The following is a 6,924-nucleotide window of genomic DNA, read 5'->3' as shown; positions in this document are numbered from 1 at the left end:
GGAAGCGACAGCTGTGGTCAGTCACCTCCCACATGTCCGCAGGTTCCTCCAGAAGCTCTTCTCTGGGCAGAGCATGGGTGTTTGGGAGGGAACAGAGTATGCAAATGTGCCTGCCCTCTCAGAACTTTATGATCCTTTGGAAACAACAGAGCCCCAGAAAACAAGATGGAACAGTGGGGAAGGAGGGAGTCTGGGAGACACAGGTCAGGTTGGCCTAGAAGCTCACGCAAATCATCTGCTCTCTCTGAGCCTCAGTTTCCCCTCTGTGATTGGAGGGTTGGACCCTCTAATTCTGGAAGACCCTCTTGGCCCAAAGGTCATAAAACAAAAGAGAACAAACATGGACTTACATGCTACGTGGAGGGGCAAGGACTATCACCACTCAAAACCCGGCCTAATTGCCTTCCCTCCAGCAAACAGTCTTCAGGTGACATACGTTTCGCCCCCCCTTTTTGTAAATATTTGTCGAGCGACTTCCTTTTTGAAGGGCCTTGTCTCCTATGTTCTCGTTCTCACAACTCTACAAGGTCGATATTATGAACTCCATCTTCTAGACAAGGAGAGGAGGACCGGGGAGGTTGAGCAACCAGTACGTGGCAGGCCAGGGCACAACCCAGGCTCTCTGGGTACAGCACCAGGTGAGGTCTCCCCAGCTTTGAGGGGGTCTTCCCCAAACGGGCAGAGACAGCTCTGTCATCTTTCTCCAGGAAACTCCTTGAGGACCCAGGACCTCCGCAGGAAATCCTTGATTCATATGTCTGGAAGGCACATTCCATCATCCCTAAGCAGCAGGGTCTCTGGCACGTCCATCCTGCCTGGCAGACAGAGCAGCAGACAACAGACTTTCCCTGTACCATTCGGTGTCATCCTCTGACCCATAGGTGGGTGTGATTGTTATTAGCTCACTTTTAAGATGAGGCTCAGGAGGGCCGCCTGAGTGGCTAAGTTGGTTGAGCATCCGACTCTTGGTTTCGGTTCAGGGCATGATCCCAAGGCTCCTGGGATCAAGCCCCGCATCGGGCTCCATGTTGAGCGTGGAGCCCGCTTAAGAGTCTCTCTCACTCTCGCCTGCTCTCTATCTAAAAAAAAAAAAAAAAAAAAGATGAAGTTCAAGAGACTTAACAAACCTGCCAAAAGCCACAAACCCAGTAAGTGAAGATGGCTCCCTGCCCCAGACCCCTGTCTCTACACTCAGCAACGGCCACGCCTGGGGAAAGCTAGCGTCATGGCTCCTACGACAAGCTAGGCATTTGTTTAAAAACAAAGACTATTCTGGGGCGCCTGGGTAGCTCAGTTGGTTAAACGTCTGGGTCTTGATCTTGGCTCAGGTCATCTCACTCAGGTCATGATCACTCAGGTCATGATCTCACTTGATCTTGGTTCAGGTCATGCGTGATCTGACAGTAGGGAGCCTGCTTGGCCTGCACGGACAGTGCTGGGATTCTGTCTCTCCCTCTCTCTGCCCCTCCCTCGCTTGCTCGTGCTCTCTCTCTAAAAATAAATAAATAAACTTAAAAAAATAAAATAAAGTAAAAACAAAGGCTATTCTGGGTGCAGCTATTGCCCAGGTTAGTGGAGCCCAGAGCTTGCTTGTTTTAACCACTGGATTCCACCCCAAGGACGGAGTACAAAGACCCAGTTGGCCACTTCCTAGCCATGAACTTGGAAACGTACTTAAAACTCTTCGAATCTGTTTTATCACCTCTAAAGATGGACAACATCGTCCTCACTGCGTCCTTGGGGCCTGACACCCAGTACTTGTATGAAAGGTTGGCCGGCTAGGCTCCAGGTAACCCCCCCCCCCCCCACCTCGGTGTTACCACTCCAGGGTTCTGAGGTGGTTGATAGGCTACTGGCCACTCCCATTCCCTGGGCAAGGTACTCACCTTCCTCACCGGAAATGACTCCTTCCCCACCCTCTCTCACCTTGCTGCTTCTGGCTCCTGAGCTCCCCATTTCACACTCCCAGGCTTTATAGAATTGCCCTGGGGATGGGTGGGGGTGCAAGCCCAGATATCCTCCCCCAAGTCTGTTTCCCTGCTCCAGGAAACCTGCAGGAGCAAGGACTCCAGGCGAGGGTAGCCAGAATTAGCAAATAAAAATACATACAGGATGCCCAGTTATATTTGAATTTCAGATAAAGAAAGAATAATTTTGTATACTTATTATATTAAGTTCATAACTTTTTAAAACGTATTTGTTTTTATACTTATATTAAAAGATTATTCCTTATCTGAAATTCAAATTTAAGTGGGTGTCTTTTATTTTATCTGGCATCCACGCCCCAGATCCCCTTGGAAGACTGACCTTAATGGCGGATAGCCCAGGAAATGGCTTTTATCAGTTTTTAAGCACTTTTAAGTACAATTTGCATAACATAACAGTCACCCATGTTCGGTGTACAAGTCAATATTTGCTAGTAAATTTACCACGTTGTACAACCATCACAAAAATCCAGCTTTAAAACATTGTCATCACCCCAATAAGTACCCACTTACAATGAATTCCCAGGACTGTGCCCACAAATTGCTTTTTTAAACATTTAATAAATCGTTTTTTCTCCTGTATAAAGCCACAAATTCTTGTTTCTTTTTTTAAGTTTTTAAAATTTATTTTGGGAGAGACAGAGTGTGAGCAGGGGAGGGACAGAGAGAGAGGCAGAAAGAGGGAATCCCAAGCAGGCTTCTCGCTGTCAGCACAGAGCTGAAATCAAGGGTCCCACGCTTCACCAACAGAGCCACCCAAGCGCCCTTCGATTATTATTTTCTTAGGATAAATTCTTAGAAGTGGAGTTGTTTTGTCAAAGGGTCTACACATTTTTTTTTTTTAATTTTTTTTTCAACGTTTATTTATTTTTGGGACAGAGAGAGACAGAGCATGAACAGAGAAAGAGGGAGACACAGAATTGGAAACAGGCTCCAGGCTCTGAGCCATCAGCCCAGAGCCTGACGTGGGGCTCGAACTCACGGACCGTGAGATCGTGACCTGGCTGAAGTCGGACGCTTAACCGACTGCGCCACCCAGGCGCCCCGGGTCTACACATTTTTAAGGCTTTGGATAGTATTTTCCGACCCAGTAAGGGACACTACCATGGGACCCATTGTCCAAGTCAGAAGCGTCAGGTAGGGGGTTCAGTACAAGAGAAGATGACTGACGGCTGAAGGCTGACGTGGGAGTGGCGGTGTATAGGTGATAGGGGGAACAAGCGGGGGGGGGGGGGGGGGGGTGCAGAGGAGAGAAGCTACCAGTCATTGAAGACTGTCAGGTACTGGGGATACTGGGGAGACACCATGTAGGACTTCCTTGGAAACCAGAGGAATACTCTTGCCCCCCCAACCCCCCAGCCACAGGTGCTGGAGGCAGCACACTTCAGGAACTCCTTCCCTGCCACCCCCTGTTCCTCTTGAAGCTCCTCCAAGCAAGCTGGATGCCAGCTCTCCAAGATCCAGCCAGCTGCAGCCTGCCCAGAGTCCTGCCCACCCCCACAGCTCTGAGTGGGTCAGTCTGGCTTCCAAAGGCGGACCCTGGCACCCCACCAGGGGTCCAGCCTCCTTTCCCCTCCCCCTCCCCCAACCTTGGAGGAAGACCAACTGGGAGAGGCTAGAGCAGGTGGGTGTCGGATTGGGGGCGTAGATCTTGAGATGACTCATAAGGCCACCCTCCACCCGACGGGAGAAAGGGGCTGGGGGATGAATGGATTGCAAACCAGAGGGAGGGGCTGAGGAGATGAGCTTTGGTGCCTTGATTCGCCCGCGTCAGTTTCTTCAACATCTGCAGTGCGTGGGGTTGAGCGATCCCACTGGGGGGTTGTAGGGGGTAGGGCTGGGAGGCTGGCTGACGTTTGCTTCCCGCCTGCTGTGTCGGCCGAGCAGTTCATGAATGACTCACCTCATTGTCAGGCTGATTCACTGCTCTCCTGGGGACTTGGAGGGCGGGGGGAAGGCTGCAGCAGCCCCCTCTGTACGACTCAGACTGTCGCACACACACGCACACGGGCGCGCACACGGGCGCACACGCGCGCGCGCGCGGGGGCGGGGCTCCAGCGGGTCCACTTACCTGCTGGGGTCAGTGCCCCCATAGATGGGTTTCTGGGATAAGACGGAGGGGGATGCACACCACTTGGTCTGTGGAGAACAAGTCTTGAGGTTTCTGTCTAATCTACCCATGGCTATTTACATTCAAATTAATTAAAATTAAATACAAAAAACTTCAGTTCCTCAGTTTCACTAGCCACATTCCAAGTGCTCAAAGCCTCAGGTTACTAGTGGCTACTCCGTCGCACAGAGTGGATAGGAAACACCTCCATCAACACAGAATGGTCTGTCAGTAGCGCTGGTCTGCACAACCTTCACGCACACAAAGCCACACAAACAGATCAGCCCTCCCCCAGCCCAGACACTCAGCACCCCCACCCACTATGCAGCACGCAACAGTCATTTAATTCCATACACACGCTCACACAGCACCCACCTGCCAACGTGGCCACGCGAGACTCACAATGTCCATACCAAGGAAAATCTAAACATAAACACACACACACACACACACACATCAGCACACCGATTCACATACAACTGTTGGTACAATAAAAATACAAGTTAGGGGAAAATGCATTTGCAAACATGCTGAAATAGATACAAACTCAAACCATGTGGTTCTCATAACAAATCTCAGCACATGTTTGCCAACTCAAGTAGGGGGGAGGGGAACCCACATTGTTGAGTCCCTGCCAACGTGCCAGGCATGGAGTTAGCCATTTCAATGCGTTAATTCAGTTAATCTCACAGCAACTTTGCAAGGAAGGTATATTGTCCCATTTTTATAGATGAGGCACCTAAGTTTCAGAGAAGAAAAGTAACTTAACGCAAACTGTCACACAGCCAGTTAGCAACAGCGTCAAATACAAACCAAGATTTGTTTAACTTCATAGTCAATGCAGCATGCTGTCTGCAAACACACATGCACTGGCATTGGTGCACGTACACACACACACACACACACACACACACACTCAAGGTGCGTCCTCCTTTGTACCTAAGAAGGTGAGTCTCCTCATCCAGCAACTGCAGGATTTGGGGAAGTAAGCAGATTCATTTATACTCCCTCTTGACAAATGGCACTAAGTCATTCAACAAACACTTGCTAAGTGTCTTTGGTGTTCAAGTCCTATTCCAAGTACCAGTTCACAAAAGGAACGCCACAGTTGTCGCCCCGAAGGAGTTTGAAATCCAGCAGAGAGGTGTGAGGGAAGCCTAAAGACAATACAAGGTATATAAGAGACCCAAGCCATAATGGAAGTAGGCCAAAAATGCAGGGAACCAAAGCGAAGGTAAGCTCTCTTACCTTCTCGGTAAGATCTCCTGGGGCAGTAAGGAAGGCTTCTTAGAGGAGGCAGCCTGTGAGCCAGGGCATGAAGAACGAGTGGGGTGGAGAAGGATTGGTATTGGTTAGGAGATTGGTTGAGAGATGAGCTAGGGCAGGGAGGCACACACCAGGGCATCGCAGGCCCTGGGGATTTTATATGTCATCCGTCAGCAACTGAGAGGACTGAAATTTTTTTATGATGGAAAATAGTATCCCATTGGCATGTTAGAAAGAATGGACAGAGGGAAGAGAGCTTGGACTAGGGAGACCATGCAGGAAGCTACCACCATAGCTCAGGTGGGAGTTTGTAAGGACTGATGTACATACAGTTGGAAGGCATCTGGACAAGGTGAGGGATAGACGGGGGTGGGGGAGTTGGGGGTGTATCCTAGTCCCAAGAAAGAGCAAGGAAACAGGTTTCTGACCCCTGAAAATGTGATCAAAGCCATGGATTCTCGCTCAGAACAGGGCATATAGGCATAGGTGCACAGTTTTTGCGCATAATTATAATTATAGGGGGCTTATATTCCCTGAAGCCCCAGGTTAAGAACCCCGTTCCTTGGAATTCTAACAGGCAGAACGACATAGTGGTTAAACCTGTGTGGAATCAGACTGCCTGCTTCCTCATCTCAGCTCCACCACCTATATTAACTATAGGAGCTTGGGCAAGACATTGAGCTTTTCCTCCTCTGGAAGGCAGAAGTAGTCCTAGCACCTATGTCAAGGCTTGTTACAATGATCAAGTGAGCCAGTACATGGAAAGTTCCAGAATAGTGCTCAGGAAGTACTGGCTGTTATAACGGGTTACATCAGAGTGCTGTTAAGACCCTCTCACTACACTCACTCCTTTTTGTACCCCACTTCATAGCTGGGGGGCTGGTGTCTTCTCGTGTGGCCCTCTGGCCCAAGTCCGGGCAGCCCACTTTGCCCTTTCCCAGAACCCACCCCTTCCTTTTTGGCCTGAGTCTCCATTATCCTCAAGGCTGGTTCTTAGAGTGAACACTAACCTCTCTTCTAGGAGGAGGGAGAAAAGGATCGAGGTCCCATCACCATGGAGACCCAATCCTTGCTTTTCCCTTAAGATGACATTTGATTTGGGGGAAGGGAGACGCTTCAGTATTGGGGGTCCTTCCCAACTGTAAAATCGCAGACCACCTCCTCACTGTGTCCTGCCATCTCCTCTCTAAAATGTCACAGGTCCACATTTTCCCTTTGCTCCAACCACCTATCCCCACCTCCATCCAGGTTCTAACAAGAGGTGGGGCAGTAGATGGCCAAGTTCATTTAACTTAGAAAAGTGATGGAGGAGAAAATAGGATTTCCCATCAGAAGATCCACCACTAAGTGACTGTGTGACCCTCAGGGGGTCTCTTATCCCCTGGACCTCAGTTTCCTAACCTGTAAAATAATACTGGCCCCTCACTCTTCATGGGATCTTTGTGGAGACAAAATGAGCTCGTGACTAATACTGGAAGCCTCAGACTCCAGTGGGGATAGGAGATGCTATTAGTCCTCTTGGCCTTTTGGGGTCTGTGATCCTCCTTCAGCTGGAGCTGACAG

This window comes from Prionailurus viverrinus, unplaced genomic scaffold (assembly GCF_022837055.1).
Source record: "Prionailurus viverrinus isolate Anna unplaced genomic scaffold, UM_Priviv_1.0 scaffold_35, whole genome shotgun sequence".
NCBI lineage: Eukaryota > Metazoa > Chordata > Mammalia > Carnivora > Felidae > Prionailurus > Prionailurus viverrinus.
Note: the sequence above shows the minus strand (reverse complement) of the source record.